This window comes from Hemitrygon akajei, chromosome 30, assembly GCF_048418815.1.
Source record: "Hemitrygon akajei chromosome 30, sHemAka1.3, whole genome shotgun sequence".
Taxonomy (NCBI): Eukaryota; Metazoa; Chordata; class Chondrichthyes; order Myliobatiformes; family Dasyatidae; genus Hemitrygon; species Hemitrygon akajei.
The window spans coordinates 26,570,996-26,593,305 of NC_133153.1; the positions used below are offsets into that span (position 1 = coordinate 26,570,996).

General features: G+C 40.6%; 1 protein-coding gene across 7 annotated transcripts in view; it reads left to right on the plus strand.

Moving 5' to 3' along the window:
• The window catches only part of sema6d (semaphorin 6D), a 364,739-nt gene that overhangs the window by 139,855 nt on the left and 202,574 nt on the right, over positions 1 to 22,310 (plus strand). For 5 of the 7 annotated variants that reach the window (XM_073033159.1, XM_073033166.1, XM_073033167.1 and 2 more), the window contains one exon: positions 428 to 473. The gene's annotated coding sequence lies outside the window, so the exon portion shown is untranslated. Of the gene's footprint in view, positions 1 to 427; positions 474 to 2,454; positions 2,536 to 22,310 lie in introns of those variants that run through there. The other 2 variants (XM_073033162.1, XM_073033168.1) reach the window with 2 other exon arrangements.

Sequence of the window (22,310 nt, forward strand, 5' to 3'; positions counted from 1 at the left end):
TTCCATGTAATGCATGTTTCCTTATTCTGCTTGTAAAATTACCTCTTAAGGTGTAAGAAATGATTTATAACCTCAACATTCCTCAATTGTCTTGTGCACAAGATTCTCCTTGAGTTGCTTTTTTGACTCTGTTCTGAATCTTGACTTTTCCCTTTAGGTAGTAGAGAACTTGTATTCATCTAACATTTTTATGACCTACAGATGTGCCATTGTGGTTGCAGCAACCTTAATTGTTTTGTGCAGAGCAAGCTCCCATAAACAGCAATAAAATAGTGGTAAAATAATTCATAACATCTCCTGAAAACAGATCGTTTCTTCCTTATCCCGTTGCTGTTTTCCTGACCTTCAAAAGAAAATGGATTTCCCCTCTGGGAAAAGTGGGAATTACTTGACCTCATTTTTCATCATTTCTTCTTTTCATTTGCAGATGAGATGGTCCCCAGAGATAATTTTGCCAGGACATAAGCAGCCAGGTAAGAAAGCGATGTGCTTGGATCTGGGGGAAGGTAAAACCACACCAACACAAGTAGTAGAACCTTCAGTGTGTTTGAACATATAAGTTTAATAAGGCAACTGGTATTGTCTGAGTTGTGTTACTTAAGACTTCACTATACTTCCAAAGTATGTTATGAATGGTAGAGCTGGTTAAGAATCATTAAAGACATTGTATGTTACATTATTTTCCTGATTGTCAATCATAACAGGACAGCCTCCTCTTAGTCCATTCTCTAGTACCTATAAATCTATAGTGTGTTCAATGGTGGAGTTGTTGATAACTAGGCTGGTGTCACCATTTGGATTAGTTTCAGTGCAGAGCGTGTGGGGATGCCCAGCAGGATTAAAGTCAAAGCATTTGAAAGCACAGATGGTCTTCTTTTGAGCTAATAACCATCCTGGAGAAGAGAGTGGTTCGACCAGTTAACTTTTCCCAGAACCTCAAAACTCAACTAGCTATTGCACAAGATTAGTTCATGCCCAGTGTGTTGGATGGTTTAAAGTGCTCCATCTGCTGTGTTGGCCTTCAGACTGATTTGCGGCAGAGACCGAGTTATTGGGTAGATTTAAAATGGAGGTTGATAGGTTCTTGAGTAGTAAAGGTGTCAAAAATAACGGGGAGAAAGCAGTCAGGGTTGAGAGGAGATAATAAATCAGCCATGACTTGAGTTGTGGAGTGGACTCAATGGGCCAAATAATCTAATTCTGTTTCTATGTCAGTGGTCTTATGGCTAAAATTTTGAGGATCAGGGAAAAGTTAAGGTGAGCTATTGCACTTCTTATAATATAACATATACTAGTGGAAATAAATTTTGTAATAACTATTAGTTTAATATTAATAAAAATCATGGGAAGTAATCTCAGATTTATTATATGCTTTATTAATACTAATCAGAGAGGCACACTACTATAGTGCTAATTTTGCAAGTTTTGGTCTGCAAATATAAATAGATGCTGCCTGTTTAAAATTCATTTGGAGAACATAACAAATTAATAAAAATTTTTAAGACAATGAAATGACCTCCCCTATTTTTGGCTTGCTAGCACCAAATAAGACCGCAGTAAAATCAAAACAAAGTATGTATATAAAAACCATTTGAAACAACACTCAGGTTGGTTATGCCCAGAAGTAGTGCCAAAACATGACTTCCCTCAATTTAGTGCAGCTACAACAAACAGACTTCAACCTTCCAACTCAAATGACAACCCGAGTGCAGCAAACACCCTGTGCCTGGCAGAGAGGAGAGAGGCTGTAGAGAGATCTTCCAGATTCACACACACTTATCCCAGCCAACAAGATATCTGCCAGGTGGGAGATTCTGTATAGAGAGGGCCAAGATACCTACAAGGGCTGTTGGTAAAAGATCTTGACAGGAGGTACCTACTGTTGTCTCCTCTAGGATAGGTCAAGTTGAGCTGCACAAAAAAGGAAAGACTGCTATGTAGATGCATTTGCACATTCTGTATGCCAATGCATGAATGTGTGTGCGCATGCATGCACGTGATCATACAGGCCTTCCACATATTCCACCATCTCCCATGCCAAATGTCCTTCACCAAAGCAGAATAGGTAATGATAGTTTGTTACAGTGCCAGTGTGGAGAAGAAATTTACCACAAGGTCACTGGAGCTGTTGGTGATGGAAAGAGGTGAAATGATGGGAACACAGAAGACACAGGTGTAAGCAGGTGGCTTAGTGACTAGAATTATTATGTGCACTGCTTTAAAGAAGAGTAGTAATGAAATAGACTGTTAGGTCAAAAGATATTTTCTCTGTGGACAAAAGGTCCTACTTCTTCAAAATCGTGTTTGGCAAGTTCATGCAGATGGTGGAAATACTGTATGAATTGTCTCCTTTGAAATTTCTACACTATCTGTTGAACATTGCTGAGACTAAAATGTGCCCACCAAGAACGTGTTTGCAAATTTCTTAAGCAAATCTTCTATGTCAATTTCTAGGTTAAAACAACTTTGTCATCTTCAAAGTCTTTTCTCACCTATTTTGTACAGTATCTCAGCCTTCCACCTTTTGATCCTGAGGTAAGGAAAAAGGTTCTACTTATTCTGTCTAGGCCCCTCATAATTTTATAGACCTCACTTGTTTTTTAAACCTCATTCTCCAGTCTTACAACAACGTCAGTTTATCCAATTTTCCCCTCTGGCTGCAATTTTCTTGTGCAAACAACATTCTCATAAATCTCCTCTTCACTTTTTCCAGTGTGATCACATCTTTCCTGTAACTTGACCTGAACTGAGAGCAAGTCTAACAACCATTCCATACAATTGTTGCACACCCTTCTGGTTCTTATATTGTATTCCTTCACTAGGAGAGAGAAAGCATATTCCTATCTTCTTGAATGGCTACCTCTTAAGGATCTATGGACATGTATTCCAATGCCTGTCTATTCCTAAGAATCTAAATGATTAATAACTACATCATGAAGCAAGGGACCGAATAATGAACACTGTGAAACTTCACTGGTAGCAATTTTCCAGTTGCAAAAAACATCTGTCACTCATCACCCTTAGCTTCCTGGCACTGAATCAATTTTGGATCCAATTATATGCTCTCCCTGGGATCTCATGGGCTTTATTTTTTTGACCAGCCAAATGTGTGGGACCTTGTCTAAAGCCTTGCTGAAGCGTACATTCTTTGAACTTAGAACTTTGTAGTTTGCATCAGATATATCTACTATTCTTGTTGGCTCCTCAAAACAAGTTCAATCACATTAGTCAGTCACGATAAATCTTAACAACTTAATGCTGAATGTCATTGATTAACCTGTGCCTTTCCAAATTAAGATTTGTTACTGTCCCTAGGAATTGATTCTATTAATTTTCTGGCACAAAATTTAAACTAACCCATCCTCAATTACTTTATTTATCCTTTCTGCCCTTTCTAATCATAAGAACAGCATTAGCAGTCCTCTAACCCTCCAATGCCGCTCCTGTAGCCTGGGTGATTTAAAGAATAATGGCTTAATTCTCTATAGTTTCTTCACGGAGGTTTTAACAGTTTGGAATATATTTCATCCTAATTTGATGAATGGTCCAACTTAAAAGATGCTAACCCCTTAAGTACAGTCTGCCCTCCTTATCCACGGGGGATTGGTTCCAGGACCTGCTGCGGATACCAAAAAACACGGATACTTGTCCCTTATATAAAATGGCTCAGTAGTATATAACCTAAACACATCCTTCCGTATACTTTAAATCATCTCTAGATTACTTAAAATACTTAATACAATGTAAAAGCTATGTAACTAGTTGTTATATGTATTGTTTAGGGAATGACAAGAAAAAAAGTCTGTGCATGTTCAGTACAGTTGCAACCATCGTAGCTCTTCTGGGAACATTGATGCCGCCTCGGCATCAGCCAATCCCGATTCTTCCGTGATCTTTAAGTTCTTGAAGCTGTAGCGCTTTACATAGCTACCCAGCCATCCCATACCAGCCTTAAACTCCTTCCTCTTGCTCACAACACAAAACGCAAGATGAACAATGCTCAAACAAACGAATGCTGGAAAGAGAACTTCCAGGTTTTCCCGATCCGCGGTTGGTTCGATCCGCGCATGCGGAACCCATGGATCAGGAGGGCTGACTGTAATTCCCTTTTTATATTGCTCACAATACATCACACAGAACCTCCTTACAAGCAGTGTCAGCATCACCCTTCCCTTTTGTCGATTTATTCCCTCACCCATGGAGAATCAGAGTCACACTCTACATGGAAGCAGGCGCTTCAATGCAACTGGCCCATGCTGAACATGATTCCCAACTAAACTAATCCCATTTACCTGCGTTTAGCCCATTATTCCTTTAAACCTTTCCTGTTCATATACCTGCCTGTTTCTCCCTGACTGCTTCGAGGTCTGTTTTAAATGTTGTTACAGTACCTGCTTCAACCATTGCCTCTGAGTGGAAAAGAATTGACCTGATGTTCCTGTTAAACCTTCCCCTATCAACCAAAAACCTGTACACTGTGTAGTTCTTGATTCCCCAACCCTGGGTAAAAGACTGTGCATTCACCCTATTAATGTCCCCTTCATTTTGTACCCTTTTATAAGATTACCCTTTATTCTTTTATACTCCAGTGAAAAGGAAGTTCTAGCCTGTTCATCCTCTCTCCATAACTCAGCTTTTCAAATCCCAGCAACATCCTCATAAATGTCCTCATACCATCCAATTGAATGCTTTTCTCATCAATACTAGGCCCGCATATTTTCTTAACTATCCTCTTGATTTTTTATTAAACAATGATCTGAAAGAAAGTCTGATGTTGTATTCATCAATAATTCATTGCGACCTCACTTTGCTTGCTGCATTCTATTCTGTAAAGGTTTCCTTTTCCTACTAATCATATTTTGAATGGACTTGTCAACAATGTTCCTTCTAATTATTTTTACAGCTACCCAAACCAAACATTGTTCAGAGTAGGAAATTTTTACACGGCCTGAAAACTCGCAGCACTTTAATAAAACATAAATAAGAAATTTCCAGCTATGAGGTAATAAAGGCTATGTGCGTGGGAGTATTTTAGTTACTGTGAGGCTGGGATCCATATGGCTGAGAGAGAACAATACTTGTCATCTAAGGAGTTCTAAATTTGGCAGTTCTATTTGGGAGTGTGTTTACTGTGAACATCCTGAGTATATCCCATTGCTCTGCAACAGATTTACTGTCAAGTGTATTATTCCAGTGTACTTCTGCTAAATCACTTCTCAGCTTACTAAAACTGCTCTTGCACCAATTTCCTACCATTTCATTTTCACCACTTGCTAAATCTAACTGGACTGTAGTCATTGTCACAAAAGTGGTCTCCACCTGATGCTCCTTTCCCCTGCACAATTTCATTCATAGTGTCCTTGAGCTGTATAGTGCAGAAACATGTCCTTGGGCCCAACTTGGCTGTACTGTCTAAGATGCCCATGCATACATTGAAACTAAATCCTGAGTTGTCTTTTCTCTTGTTGGACTTGCTTTATCCTGGGTAAAACAATGTTTGATTGCAGTTAAGGAATTATATGCCATCTCTATCTTTTCATAGTGACAGTATAAAAACATAATGTTTTGGTAGTTAAAATCCTTCTACTATCTTTCCTTTTTTTTTGCTTTTGTCTGAAATGTGTAGGAAAATTTGCTGTATAGTTTAGCTCTGACTGTTGAAATGTCAATTGTATAGACTCAGTATTATGAAAACTTAATTTGTGCTGCTTAGTTCAACTTATACATTTGATGATCCTTACAAATGTCATCTCTGCACACCTGTATTTATGATTGGGTCTTGTTTTGGCTCAGTTCCTGTGTTGGATTTACAGCATGGGAGGTCGTCTTCATCATCAGAGATTAAGCTGAAATCAGATCATAAAAGTAGTAAGAACTTTTGCAAAATTAGCTCTTCTCACGTACGCGCAAACACTCTCTCTCTCTCTCTCTCTCTCTCACGTACACACACACGTACACACACACACGTACACACACACACACACACACACACACACACACACACACACACACACACACACACACACACACACACACACACACACACACACACACACACACACACACACACACACACACACACACACACACACACACACTCTTCTGCTAATGAAGTTTAAAGCTGGCCAGGTGAGAGCAAGAACCTGTTTGGTGCCCCAGCAGGTTCCTGATGAATGATCAGGCCCATGTAGGTTGGGCATAGTGAACATTTCTGTGACTGAACCAGCACATAACTAAGGGTGTTGACTCCGAGAAGGAACTGAGCTCAGGATGAGTCTGCTTCGATGGTGGATCCTGTGTCCTTTATCCTCACTGCTAGCACTTCAATTCCTTTTGCCACCATGGCCTCAAACTTCTGTCATTGCCCCACCAACATTTCTTATTACCTGGAGTGGTGTCCAGCCTCCTGTTTTAACCTATGATATGTCTTTTTTAATATGGATAATAAGATCTGCTTTGTTATTTAAAATTTATATAAAGCTGACCCTGGAGCAGAATGTAACATCAGGTGGAGGGGATTGCACTTAAGTTCATTCACTGTAAACCAAACTTTGCCATATAGTTTCCTGGAAGTGAGGCTCCTACTGTCGTAGAGAGGCCACTCCCCTGCCACCTATCCTATCAATCAAAACCCTTCTGACACCATTTATCTCCATGCCATATGCTCTGCTTACCCCCTGCATACCAAGAGAGAAGACAAGACTTATTTCTCTACTAAACAGAGTCAGCCTCTTCGGACAAGTGTGCCTGATCAAATTCAAAATCAAAACATAATCAAGTTCAATTATCATTCAACCATACATGAACACATCTGAACAAAACAACGTTCCTCTGGGGCCAAGGTGCAAACCTACACAGCAGATTCAAAATAGAGAGCAAAAACGTATATATAGCCCAAGTCCCTGAGCAACATGTCCCATAAATTGATGGTACAGTTTCTAGCAGTGCGCAGACGCACATAGTCCAGCTTTGATTGGCTTTGTATAGCGGTTTTGGAAAGTACTGGAGCTAGTGGGTAAGGAAGGAAGTTTGAAGATGACAGCCCACCATAAGTGTTGGAAGTTAGACATGGCCCTTGACTGGATCTACGCAAGGTGAGGAATCATTGTAGGACAGTACTGTCGGCTCAGGATGCTACAGGACAAATGTGGCCTGCTCTTGTTTCATGTAGTACTGTGACATTTTATCCCAACCAAGTAGAAGAGATGAGACTGCAGATGCTAGAACGTGGAGCTGGAGGAACTTGGGTCAGGTTTCAGGTCGAAACTCGGCATTGTGCCTCATGATGTGTTTCAATCTGAAATGTCACCAGTTCCTTTCCCCCACCTCGGATGCTGCTCGACCTGCTGACTTCCTCCACCACATTGTTCCCTGCTCCAACCAAGTCAGAATAGTCACAATGCATAATGGTTGATAAGGGCATAGGCATTGCACCACATAAAGCCGAATATATCATTCTAAAGCTAGATTGCAAAGTGTAAATGCTGAATAAGTTCACAGAGAGTTCATTGGAGAGGCTGGAGACGTTCTGGCTCTGGTACTTTGTCTTCTTAGGATTGTTTTCCTTTGGTTTGCATGTGGCACAGAATGACCTGCGTGAGACACAAGTTGACATAAACAGATTTGCAACATCTAATGAATTTGACCTATCGCCAGCATTTTACTTCCTCTGAACTTGAAACTACTGAAGAAAAAGGTCAAATTAAATATAGTGCTGCTGTATAATATAATTTCCTTTCAGCATTGGGCGTAATGGTATGGAATCAGAAATATTAAGTGGTAATGAGTTTGTATGTGGTGGCAATATCCATACAACATTGGTCTTTCGTATAAATTGTGAATTAGATAGCAAGACAATGTTCTTGTTATCTCCCCCATCCTAGTATGATGTTCTGTTACTTTGAAACTATGTCTTAATCATAAAATCATGTAAGTGAATTTTTATCCTTAATATTCCTTTCATAATAGATGCAGCCTAAAATTGTTGCTAATATGGTTACTAGTGTTTTGCAGGAGATTCAACTCAATCACTTGCATATTTATAAGTGACTTTCTATCATCAGAATTTGGCTTTCTTCCAGAATTGCTGGTGACCTAAAATGAATGTGCTTGCCAGCACCAGCAATTAAGAGATCTAAATATTTGCAACTTTTTTATATGATTGTCTGCTATCAAGTCTCTGCTTCGGGAAATGTTCACAATTAATCCATCTGGGATTGGTTAGCTATTTATACAAACTTCACAGAAGACGTGGGTAAGAGATCTAAAGATAACTTGGCTCACTGAGGGCTGAAAAATGATTTGTCAGTAATCCACCAGGTTTCTGTTTGTACTAAATGATAAAAGTTCTGATCAAAACACTGGCACTTATATAATGTAGATAGTCACCAAAATGGAAACATGTCATCCTTGATTCCAAGGGACCACTAAGGTAAAGAGACTATAGTTCAAATGTAAGAGATAAGCCTGGATATTGATGATGCAGATTGAAGGTTTTGGAAGTTCATGACTGTAGAATTGCTTTCCACACAAATGTACGTCAATAAGGGATGCAAAAGGGAGGTCACTGTTTCCAGGCTGTGAGTGTAGGACATCAGGACTGAATGAAGAGGGAAAATAGCCTTAATATGAAATAAGGGTAGTACTGGCTATAGGTCTTGATTCAAGATTTCCATCTGAAATGTTGACAATTTCTCCCCCCTCCCCCACGGATGCTGTTTGACCTGCTGAATTCATCCTGCAGATTGTTTGCTGTTCATGCTACTGGCCATTTTCCCTCTACGTTCTCAGTCGTGATGCTGGTTCATGAGCCAAAGTGCTAAAATATTCAAAGTGCATTTAGTATCAAGGTACTATGCAGTATACAAGAAAGCTTTTGGTATGTTGGCCTTTATAAATCAGAGCATTGAGTATAGGAGTTGGGATGTAATGTTAAAATTGTACAAGGCATTGGTGAGACTGAATTTGGAGTATTGTGTACAGTTCTGGTCACCGATTTATAGGAAAGATGTCAAAAAAATTAGAGAGAGTACGGAGAAGATTTACTAGAATGTTACCTGGGTTTCAGCACCTAATTTACAGGGAAAGGTTGAACAAGTTAGGTCTTTATTCTTTGGAGCGTAGAAGGTTGAGGGGGGACTTGATAGAGGTATTTAAAATTATGAGGGGGATAGATAGAGTTGACGTGGATAGGCTTTTTCCATTGAGAGTAGGGGAGATTCAAACAAGAGGACATGAATTGAGAGTTAGGGGGCAAAAGTTTAAGGGTAACACAAGGGGGGATTTCTTTACTCAGAGAGTGGTAGCTGTGTGGAACGAGCTTCCAGTAGAAGTGATAAGAGGCAGGTTCGGTATTGTCATTTAAAGTAAAATTGGATAGATATATGGACAGGAAAAGAATGGAGGGTTATGGGCTGAGTGTGGGCCAGTGGGACTAGGTGAGAGTAAGCGTTCAGCACAGATTAAAAGGGCTGAGATGGCCTGTTTCCGTGCTGCAATTGTTATATGGTTATTATATGGTTACAAGCCTGAGATTCGTCTTCCCATACGTAGCCACGATAAAACCATGGAACCCATTCAGAGAAAACTATCAATTCCCCCCCCCCCTCCATGTGGGAAAGAAAACAAATCACAAAAATGTCAAAAAAGTGAAAAACACAAAATCAGAAGAGTCCTGTCAAATTCAGTTCAAATCAGTTCAGTTCAATTTAGTGCTATGTCATTCATTATCTACAGGCCATCCTGATCAAAATTGCCCAAACTAGTAACGAAAGAGGGACCAGAAACCAGCGACACATCATAGAGTGAACTATTGTGTGAACCCATAAACCCCGTCAATTTAACCTTGTCCAAGACCCAATACTCCAGCAGAATCCTCCAGCAAAATCTTGCCCTTTTCTTTGCCTCTACAGATGCTCCTTGTTCCACAGAGTTCCCCCAGCTCCAGCCATCAGCATCTGCAGTCTCTTGTGCTTCCAGGTTCTTAATCACTGTTTCCCAAAAGGCTAGGACAGATCCCTTAAGCGTCCTGGCCGATACTCTTAAACAACATCGGTAGAATGGAATACTGTGTCATTATTTTAATGCTGCTTGTACATGCTTGCTCTGTGCAAACTGACTGCAGCGTCTTTTCCATCACAGGAGAGACTTCATGACAACAATCATTTAATTGGTTGTAAAACATCTTGGGTATAATGGGGACGTAAAGCAAAATATTCTGTTGTTGACTAGTAAAATGTCAGATATGCGATCAATTCACAGAAGGATACTTTTGAAAAATATTCTCTTTCTTCAAAAAAGATGCTTGATTTTCATGATACTAATCAAAACTGGACCAAATCCTTCCTTTGTTTTAAGAGTGGGTGGTAGATCAAGAACTGAGAAGAAACACCAATCTAATGTGCACATTTGGAGAATGGTTCACCAACCTTTTCAGGATGGCAGGCAGTGACTAGTGGGGTACCGCAAGGCTGTGCTGGGACCCCAGTTGTTTACAATATATATTAATGATTTAGATGAGGGAATTAAATGCAACATCTCCAAGTTTGCGGATGACACGAAGCTGGGCGGCGGTGTTAGCTGTGAGGAGGATGCTAAGAGGATGCAGGGTGACTTGGATAGGTTAGGTGAGTGGGCAAATTCATGGCAGATGCAATTTAATGTGGATAAATGTGAGGTTATCCATTTTGGTTGCAAGAACAGGAAAACAGATTATTATCTGAATGGTGGCCGATTAGGAAAAGGGGAGATGCAACGAGACCTGGGTGTCATTGTACACCAGTCGTTGAAGGTGGGCATGCAGATACAGCAGGAGGTGAAAAAGGCAAATGGTATGTTGGCATTCATAGCAAAAGGATTTGAGTACAGGAGCAGGGAGGTTCTACTGCAGTTGTACAAGGCCTTGGTGAGACCTCACCTAGAATATTGTGTGCAGTTTTGGTCCCCTAATCTGAGGAAAGACATTCTTGCCATAGAGGGAGTACAGAGAAGGTTCACCAGATTGATTCCTGGGATGGCAGGACTTTCATATGAAGAAAGACTGGATCAACTAGGCTTATACTCACTGGAATTTAGAAGATTGAGGGGAGTTCTTATTGAAACATATAAAATTCTAAAGAGATTGGACAGGCTAGATGCAGGAAGATTGTTTCCAATGTTGGGGAAGTCCAGAACGAGGGGTCACAGTTTAAGGATAAAGGGGAAGCCTTTTAGGACCGAGATGAGGAAAAACTTCTTCACACAGAGAGTGGTGAATCCGTGGAATTCTCTGCCACAGGAAACAGTTGAGGCTGGTTCATTGGCTATATTTAAGAGGAAGTTAGATATGGCCCTTGTGGCTAAAGGGATCAGGAGGTATGGAGAGAAAGCAGGTACAGGGTTCTGAGTTGGATGATCAGCCATGATCATACTGAATGGCGGTGCAGGCGCGAAGGGCCGAATGGCCTACTCCTGCACCTATTTTCTATGTTTCTATGTTTCTAAGCTCACTGGAGTATTCTTAAGAACCTTAGTCAAGTATATACATGTCTGTTGTGTAACATTATAACACATTATGAAGCTTTTAATATGAATAACAGTTGATAAGTCAACTAATTAGGTTATTTTGAACTTTTATCACATATTAGTTCTGTAATTTCCACAGGTAATTTGGGGTTATAGCTTGTACTCCATTCACATAATTAAGTTTTTATTTTATGATGATAGGAAAGTCAGTTTCTGTTTTTTTATATACAGTATTGCAATATAGTATATGTAATGGCTTCGGGAAGTGTATTGCCTAATTTTGTGAAGATTCCAAACAGACTGTATTCTCAATTGTCCTGAAGGCCATAATTACATACTTGTCTGTGTATCTTTATGTTGTAAGTCATATATGATATAATGAAACATGATTCTACAAATCAACCCAAAGTGAAAACAGGGACTTTGCCTTTAAGAATGAAAACAAACTTGATTCATTTTGAAACAGGCCTTGATCTGATAAAACCCAGCAGCTACAGCTGCAATGCTTTCCAATGTAATAATCTTTAACTATTTAATCATCATCAAATTATTTATTTTTCCTTTCCTTCTCCAGCATCTAAGACAGGAAGTCAAACCACATTCAGATATCCAGAAATGTTGCTTGGAGCCATCTGCAAAGGAGTATACAGAAACTGCTCCAGTCTTACTCATTCCATCTGTTCCCATTTTCTGCGGTGCTGAAATATTTGCCTTCTGTTCTGTATCTTGCTAAAGCAGCACAATGGAGATCAGGAACTCAGTGATGCAGAGACAACAGTGTCTCCTAGCATCATCCTCTATTAACAGAACCTTGCTTCTCTAAACAAGGTACAATCAGCCAGATAATCTATATCCGTCTGAAACTTTAAATGAGTTCCATTGTGTCTCTATTGACTCACTGCAACAATCTTGCTTCTATTCTGAATTCACCGCAGTTTAATAGTGAATCCAGTCATGTTATTAAATAAATTGTGAATAGTGGACTTCATCTCCACAGTAAATTATACGCAATTTCTAGTGGATATCAAGGTTTCTAAGTTGGCTGTTTGCTCAATGTCTCAAAAGAGTCCCAGCAGCTGAAGTACATTATAGTGATTGTAAGCATATGACAGGTATTAAAATTTTACATCAATGACGTGCCAATTAAGATGATTTACATTAATAATGATTTTTACATGGATTTTGGCTTGTTGAAGCAATAATTTAATAAAAACTTATTAATTCTGCAATGGCCACATTGACCCTCTGTGCCCGTGGCAAAGCTATACTTTACCAAGCGTTCTAGAATGACTACTTGAGGACCTCTGTTGGTTGGGGTCGACTATGAATGTTGCATCCCAGCTGTCTACTTGATATGTAGCCAGTTCACATGGCGGGGCTGTAAGATAATGGAGATCAAGTTGTTGCCCATATAGCAGGCTCCCTCTCTCGATGCAGCTGATGAATCCAAAGGAGCGGCAGAGATCGATACGGTTGGGCACCAGTGGTGTCGCAGGATTTGCCGGTCAGTGTTGGAACTCAAACATGAGAAAATCCGCAGATGCTGGAAATCCAAAGCAACACACACAAGATGCTGGAGGAACTCAGCAGCTCAGGCAGCATCTACAGAAAGCAGTCAACATGTCGGGCCGAGACCCTTCATCAGAATGTACGGTATGAAAAGGAAACCGTTGAACTCAACCTAGGACTGCCTTAGGGAATTCAGCTGTGGATTTTTCCTCAGGGTTTACTCCTGAAGCATGCCTCATGAATGGGTATAGACACATAGCAGCAGAGGATTGAGATCAGAGTGCAGAAGAATGACTACCAGTGAAATATTGTAACCAAGATGTACGTACGTTCTGCTGGCCTGCAAGTGAAGGGTAAAAGCAACAAATATGGTAGTAAATAATGACTGGCTAACATTAGTCCATCTTTAATTCTGACAATGCTTGATCTCTAAGAATCAAGTACTGTAACCTCTTCATAGACTTCATTCATTGTTATGCTAATAGCGAGACCTGGTTAATGACTTGCGCACAGTCAGAGGCTCCAGATCACTGCTTTATGCACAGCTGTCAATTCCCGATAGCAGGTTTAAATGCATTAGTTTCACCTCTTTTATTCATTCAGAGGATGTAGGCATTTTTAGGAAGGTCAGCATTTGTTGCATGTTTTTAACTGCTTTGAAGAATTTATGCTGATCTGCCCTCTTGAACCCTGCCTGCCTTGCTGTGAAGATGTCTCCGTGTTATTATTGGATTTAGACCCATTGGCAGTGAAGAGGGTATCTTATTTTTTATTTAGAGATACAGCACGGTAACAGGTTCTTCCACTGTAATAAGTCTTTGCTGCCCAATTACACCCATGTGACTAATTAACATACTGAATGATACATTATGACTTTGGTCTGTTGGAGGAAACTGGAGCACCTTGAGGAAGAATATTTCATCTTCTTGCAGACGTGGCGGAATTGAACCTAGGTCAATAGCACCATTATAGTAACACACAAAAAATGTTGGAGGAACCCAGCAGACCAGGCAGCATCTATGGAAAAATGTTAACAGTTGACGTTTTGGGCCAAGACCCTTCATCAGAACTGGAGAAAAAAAGATGAGAAGTCAAAGTAACAAGTTGGGGGGTAGGGGAGGAATAAATGCAAGGCAGTAGGTGATAGGTGAAACTGGGAGGGGGTGATGAAGAGCTGGGAAGCAGATAGGGCTGGAGAAGGGGAATTCTACTAGGAGAGGACATAAGGCCATGGATGAAAGGGAAGTGGGAGGAGCACCAGAGGGAGGTAATGGGCAAGTATGGAGATAAGGTGAGAGAGGAAGATTGGAATGGGGAATGTGGGGCCATTACTGTAAGTTCAAGAAATCAATGTTCATGCCATCAGGTTAGAGGCTACCCAGACAGAATATAAGGTGGTACTCCTCCAACCTGAGTGTGGCCTCGTCATGGCAGTAGAGGAGGCCATGGACTGACATTTCAGAATGGGAAATGAAATTAAAATGGGTGGCCACTGGGAGAACCCGCTTTTTCTGGCAGATGGAGCATAAGTGCTCGGCGAAGTGGTCCCCTAATCTACGTCAGGTCTCACCGATATACAGGATAGAATGCTTTATTTCTTTCACCAATTGACTTCCCAGCTCTTTACTTCACCCCTCCCCCCTCCTGGTTTCACCTATCACCTACCACCCTGTATTTCTTCCTTCCCTTCCCCCTCCCCACCTCCTTACTCTGACTTCTCATCTCTTTTTCTCCAGTTCTGATAAAGGGTCTCTGCCCAAAATATTGACTGGTTACTCTTTTCCATAGATACTGCTGAGTACCTCCAGCATATTGTGTGTGTTGCTTGGATTTCTTGTTGGCGCTGTAATAGTGTTACGTTGACAGCTATAATAATATTTCCAAAGTAGCAAGATACATCGGTCTGAGGGCAAATAGGGGTGTTAGATTTCACATGCCCTTTCTGCCCTTGTTTTTGGTGCTGATGAATGTTGCAGGTTTAGATGATACTGTTTAAGTAACCTTGATGACTAACTGTAGTAAGAAGTAGTTTACAATATTAACAGGGTACTTCTGGTTGAGGATGCAGTTAATGATGTCAATCGCAAGGAAATCAGAGCAGGAGTGGGCCCATCATTCAGTGTGATCGTGGTTGGTCTGTGCTGTCCTCAACTCTTGAGAATAGACTGTTGCTTTTGGAACATCTGGATATGTTGAATTTCTTGGGTTGCTGGTGGAGAAATATATGGAAGAGACACTTCAGCGGCTTTCAGATAGACACATAAGTACGCAGAGAATAGAGAGCTATGGACTTCAGAATCAGAATCAGGTTTATCATCACTGGCATGTGTCATAAAATTTGTTAACTTAACAGCAGTTCAATGCAATACATAATACAGAAGAAAGAATTAATAATGATAAATAAATAACTAATCTACTGAATAGATCAGAATTCATGCAAAATCCAGAAATAATATATATTTTAAAATGGAGGTAGCGTTCAAGGGTTCAATGTTAAGAATCGGATGGCAGAGGGGAAGAAGCTGTTCCTGAATCACTGAGTGTGTGCTTCAGGCTTCTGTACCTCCTACCTGATGGTAACTGTGAGAAAAGGGCATGCCCTGGGTGCTGGAGGTCCTTAATAATGGACACTGTCTTTTTGAGACACCGCTCCTTGAAGATACCCTGGGTACTTTGTAGGTTAGTACCCAAGATGGAGCGGACTAAATTTACAACCTTCTGCAGCTTCTTCCAGTCCTGTGCAGTAGCCCCACCATACCAGACAGTGATGTATCCTGTCAGGATGCTCTCCATGGTACATCTTATAGACGTTTTTGAGTGTATTTGTTGACATACCAAATCTCTTTAAACTCCAAATGAAGTATAAGCGCTGCCTTGCCTTCTTTATAACTGGATTGATATGTTGGGACCAGGTTAGGTCTTAAGAGATCTTGACACCTAGGAACTTGAAATTGTTCACTCTCTCCACTTCTGATCCCTGTCTGTGGATTGGTATGTGTTCCTTTGTCTTACCCTTCCTGAAGTCCACAATCAGATCTTTCATCTTCCTTACGTTGAGTGCCAGGTTGTTCCTGTGGCACCATTCCACTAGTTGACATATCTCACTCATGTACGCCCTCTCGTCACCATCTGAGATTCTACCAACAATGGTTGTATCATCAGCAAATTTATAGATGGTATTTGAGCTATTCCTAGCCACACATCAGAGTGAGAAGAGCACACACCCCTGAGGTGCGCCAGTGTTGATCATCAGCGAGGAGGAAATGTTATCAACAATCTACACAGATTGAGGTCTTCGGGTTAGGAAGTCGAGGATCCAATTGCAGAGAGAGTTACAGAGGCCCAGGTTCTGTACCTTCTCAGTCAGGATTGTGGGAATGATGGAATTAAATGCTGAGCTATAGTCGATGAACAGCATCCTGACATAGGTGTTTGTGTTGTCCAGGTGGTCTAAAGCCTTGTGAGCGCCCATTGAGTTTGCATCTGCTGTTGACCTAATGTGGTGATTGGAAAATTCCATGTGTACAAGTCCTTGCTGAGGCATGAGTTCAGTCTAGTCATGACCAACCTCAAAGCTTTTCATCACTGTAGATGTGAGTGCTACCGGGCTAAAGTCATTAAGACAGCTCACGATATTTGTCTTAGGCACTGGTATAATTGTTGCCTTTTTGAAGCAAGTGGGAACTTCCGCCCATAGCAGTGAGAGGTTGAAAATGTCCTTGACTACTCCCACAAGTTGGTTGGCACAGGTTTTCAGAGCTTTATTGGGTACTCCATCGGGACCTTCCACCTTGCGAGAGTTCACCCTCTTTAAAGATAGCCTAACATCGGCCTCTGAGTCTAAGATCACAAGGTCATCAGGTACAGCAGGGATCTTCACAGCTGTAGTTGTATTCTCTCTTTCAAAGTGGGCATAGAAGGCGTTGAGTTCATCAGGTAGTGAAGCATCACTGCCATTCAGGCTATTGGGTTTTGTTTTGTAGGAAGTAATGTCTTGCAAACCCTGCCAGAGTTGTCGTAATTCCAGTGATGCCTCCAACCTCATTTGAAATTGTCTCTTTGCCCTTGAAATAGCTTTCTGCAAATCATGCCTAGTTTTCTGGTGCAGGCCTGGGTCGTGAGACTTGAATACCACAGATCTAGTCTTCAGCAGATGACGTATCTCCTGGTTCATCTACGGTTTTTGGTTGGGAATAAGAGTAAGTCTTATGATGAGGCACATACTCATCCACACAGGTTTTATTGAAGTTGGTAACAACTGCAGCATACTCATCTAGATTCGAAAATGATCCCTGAATACAGTCTAGTCCTCCAATTCAAAGTAGTCCTGTAAGCGCTCCTGTGCTTCCCTTGTCCATACTTTCTTGGTCCTCAGTCTTCAATCTCTACCTATACTCAGGGAGTAGAAGTACAGCCAGGTGATCAGACTTCACGGTAGGCATTCTTGATGATGCTGTAACAATGGTCCAGTGTCTTGTTTCTTCTACTATTGCAAGAGATTGGTTGATGGTAATTGCTTAGTGATTTTTCAGACTGGCCTGGTTAAAATCCCAAAAACGATGGTGAAGGCGTTCGGGTGCGCTGTTTCGTGCATGTTGATCCCATTGCTCAGATCATCTAAAGCCTGATTGACATTGGCCTGAAGTGGAATGTACACCACTACCAAAATGATAATGGCACTTAATTGCTAGATACTCCAAGTCTGGTGAGCAGAATTGGGACAGCAGTGATATATTTGTGCTCCAAGAAGAGCTGATCATGAGGCATACTCCTCCACCTCTGCTTTTGAGGGACTCTATAGATCAATCCTGACAGTGTATAGCAAACCCGGCGACCTGAATCGCTGTATCTGGTATGGAAGGGGTTAACCAGGATTCCGTGAAACAAAGGACACACACGGTCCTAATGCCCTTTTGATTCAGCACCCTAGCTGTGAGATCACCAATTTTATTCACCAGAGACTATATGTTCGCCAGCAAGACAGTCAGTACTGGGAGTTTAAAACCCCCAACTGTGTAGGCAGAAGGAACTAGTGTAATAGGCTTTTAATTACGAGTTTGATTGGTTTGGAACAACATCATGGGCTGAAGGGCATATTCTTGTTCTGTGTTCTCTGGTCTATTTCATCACATTGCTGAAATACTTTGTAAGTGGTTGCAAACATCTGGGAGGCTAAATCATTTCTTGCATGATACCTGACATCTGACACACTCTTGCTGCCACAATATTTATATGGCTTGTTCAAGTTTGTGGCTGTTGTGATCCCTAAAACGCTAACGTTAGGGAACTCTGTAATAGTCATGCCTTTACATGCGAGGGGGAGATAGTTAATCCTCGGAGATTATTGTAGTCTAGCACTCATATGGTGCAGTTGCCACTATTCAGAATTCTGTGCCTAAATTCTGTCTACCAATTGGTGTTTATTGAGACTGGTGACCACACAATGGTTTTCAAGCTTTTGTAATTCTAAACAGTAAGGCTGGTCCACAGCTCCACCCACTAATCTACCCCATCATCACTTTATCCTTTCCTGTCAGTCACCTTATGTAGACACTCCTATACCTACAATCACTACATATAATACATATAATCAATGTATACAAGCTATCTTATGTCTTTATGTTTATGGTGCTTTTTTGTTTTATTATTGTGTTCTTTATTTTACTGTGCTTTTATATGCTGCTTTGGAGACGGAGTAACAATTACTGGGGCCGTATGGTTGCATAGTGGCTAGCACAATGCCTTACAGTACCAGCAAACCAGGTTCAATTCCCATACTGCCTGTAAGGAGTCTCTACATTCTCCCCGTGACCCTGTGAGTTTCCTCCCGCAATCCAAAGACGAAATGGTTGGTAGGTTAATTGGTCATTATAATTTGTCCCGTGATTAGGCTAAGGTTAAATTGGGGTGGGGCGGGAGTGGTAAGAGTTGCTGGGCAGCGCAGCTTGAAGGGCTGGAAGGACCTATTCTGCATTGTATGTCAATAAATAATAAGTAAAATAAATTATTTTATTCTTTACTGGAGTTGACAATAAACAATCTTGAAGTTCACTTGCTAGTTCCACCACGTGTGACCCATGCATTGGGCAGCACTGCCATTGACACAGGTTTCAGCATGATAGGAATATGATGAAGTGATGAATTCTAATAGGTTATGGTCACTCCTCAGCATTTTTAATTGTAGCTTTATTAACTTTGTGAGTTATAATGTGAGTGAAAGGTACATCTAATCCACGGCAAATTATTTTAAGGCAGTGGTGATGGCATCACAATACAGTCTATCACAGAGCTTTTATAATTTAGAAAAGCACCAATTTTTTTGACAGATAGGTAACTGAAAGCATCAAATTATAAACAAAACATCTACTTTAATCATGGTTCCTTTAACAGCTAAAAACATCTCTTCATTCCACAATCACATTATAAGGTATCTGAATGCTGAGATTATTATGGTTTTGTAACCCATTCCCCAGTAGCTATTATTTCTGGATTTTAATGAAGCTCATTGGAAAACATCTTTGCGTGAACAAGGGATAAGTCACAGACAGATGGCCAAGCTGTTGGAGTTATCAGCTAATTAAAAATGACTTAAGAAGTGGAACTGGAATAACTCTTCAGTCTGACCTTTATTCAACCTTAATTACTTATACTGTTGTGGAGTATCGAAAGATTATATGTAAAGAAGGTTTTTATTATTTGATATTAAAAAGTATTTGATACATTTTTTAAGATTGCTTAAAATTCTGTTGAATATTGTATATCCATAGTTAATTTATGGCACCATCTTGCAATTGATATTGTTAGAATCATAGAATTATGCTCCACAGAATCAGGGCCTTCAGCCCATCTTGCCTGTGCTTACACCTCTACTAATCCCTCCTACCAGCACAGTGCATAGTTCTCAATACATTGTGGTGATTTAAGTGCGCCTTTAAATATGTGTGAGTACCTTCTTCCACCATCCCCACATGTATGATATTCCAAGACATTTTCCTCAGATCCTCTCAGTCCCTTCTAGTTTTAGATGCCTCTGATATCGAGAAATATTTACTACTCTCTACCCTGTCTATAGCCCTGAAAATGTTGCATGCCTCTATCAGGTCACACCCCACACCTCATATCCTTTACTCCAAGAAAAGCTGATCCAGTTTCTTATAACTGCAATGAGCCATCCTGGGCAGCTACCTGGTAAAGTTTCTCTGTGACCTTCCCTGTGCAGAGGTTGGAGGTAATGAATGGGGAGATTTTGTTACAGTTGTACGGAGTGTTGGTGACATCACAGCTGGTATAGCATACACAGATTTAGTTCCTTTTGTATATAGTAGCTTTGGAAGCAATTCATAGGGGATTCCCTAGACTAATTCCTGCAAAGAAAGGTTGTTGTAACGAGAGGGAATAGATAGTCCATAAAATTTAGAACAGTACAACAAAGTATAGTCCCTTCAATTCACAATGTTGTGCCAACATTTTAACTTACTCCAAGATCAATCTTACAGTAGTTATGGGGGACTTTAAAAGGCAGGTAGATTGGGAAAGTCAGGCTGGTGTTGGATTATTGGGGGGCGGGGTTGGTGGGAAGGTTTCTAGAGTGCCTATGAGATGGCTTTTTGGAGCAGCTTGTGGTTGAGTCCACTTGGGGATCAGCTATTCTGGATTGAGTTTTGTGCAATGAACCAAAATAGATTAGAGAGTTTAAGGTAAAAGAACGTATAGGGGAGAGTGATCGTAATATGATTGCATTCACCCTGAAATTTGATAAGGAGAAGCTAAAGTCAGATGTATCAATATTGCAGTGGAGTAAAGAGAATTACAGAGGTATGAGAGGGAAGGTGGCCAGAATTGATTGGAAAAGAAAACTGGCAGAGATGATAGCAGAGCAGCAATCGCTGGAATTTCTGGAAGCAATTCGGAAAGCACAGGATATATACATCCCAAAGAGGAAGAAGTATTCTGAAGGTAAGATGGCACAATTGTGCCTAGCAAGAGAAGTCAAACCCAACATAAAAGCCAAAGGGAGGGCATATAATAAAGCAAAAATTAGTGGGAAGTTAGAGAATTGGGAAACTTTTAAAAACCAACAGAAATGGACTAAAAAAGTAATTAAGAAGGTAAAACTGGAATATGAAAATAAGCTAGTCATTAATATTAAAGAGAATACCAAAAGTTTCTTCAGATACACAAGTGTAAAAGAGAGGCGTGAGTGGATATCGTACTGCTGGAAAACGATGTAGTAATGGGGGACAGCAAAATGGTGAATGAACTGAATAAGTATTTTGCATTTGTGGAAGACCACTAGCAGTATGGGGGAGTATGGGGGAAGTTCCAGGTGTATGAAGTTACCATAACTAGAGAGAAGGTTCTTGGGAAAATAAAAGGTCTCGCCTGAACCAGATTGTGTATAACCCAGAGTTCTGAAAGAGGTGGCTGAAGAGATTGTGGAGGCATTAGTAATGATCTTTCAAGAATGCCTAGATTCTGGAATAGTTCCAGAAGACTGGAAAATTCCAAATGTCACTCCACTCTTCAAGAAGGGAGAGAGGCAGAAGAAAGGAAACTATAGGCCAGTTAGTCTGACCTCAGTGGCTGGGAAGGTGTTGGAGTCAGTTATTAAGGATGAGGTCCCAGGGTACTTGGAGGCACATGATAAAATAGGCCATAGTTAGCATAGATTCCTCAAGAGAAAATCTTGCCTGATAAATCTATAGGAATTCTTTGAAGAAATAACACACGGGATAGACCAAGGAGAATTGGTTGATGTTGTGTATTTGGATTTTCAAAAGGCCTTTGGTAAGTTGCTACTCATGCGGCTGCTTAACAAGCTACAAACCCATAGTATTACAAGAAAAATTCTAGCATGGATGAAGCAGTGGCTGATTGGCAAGTCAGGCAGTGGGAATAAAGGGAACCTTTTTTTGGTTGGCTGCCGATGATTAGTGGTGATACACACGGGCAGTGTTGGGACCGATTCTTTTTATGTTATATGTCAATGATTCGGATGATGGAATTGATGGCTTTGTTGCAAAATTTGCAGATGATATGAAGATAGGTGGAGGGGTAGGTAGTTTTGAGGAAGTAGAGAGGCTACAGAAGGACTTGTACAGATAAGGAGAATGGGCAAAGAAATGGCAGATGGAATGCAGCGTCGGGAAGTATATGGTCATGCACTTCGGTAGAAGAAATGAAAGGATTGACTATTTTCTAAATGGAGAGAAAATACAAAAAAAAATGAGGTGCAAAGAGACTTGGGAGTCCTTGCACAGAATTTCCTAAAGGTTAATTTGCAGGTTGAGTCTGTGATG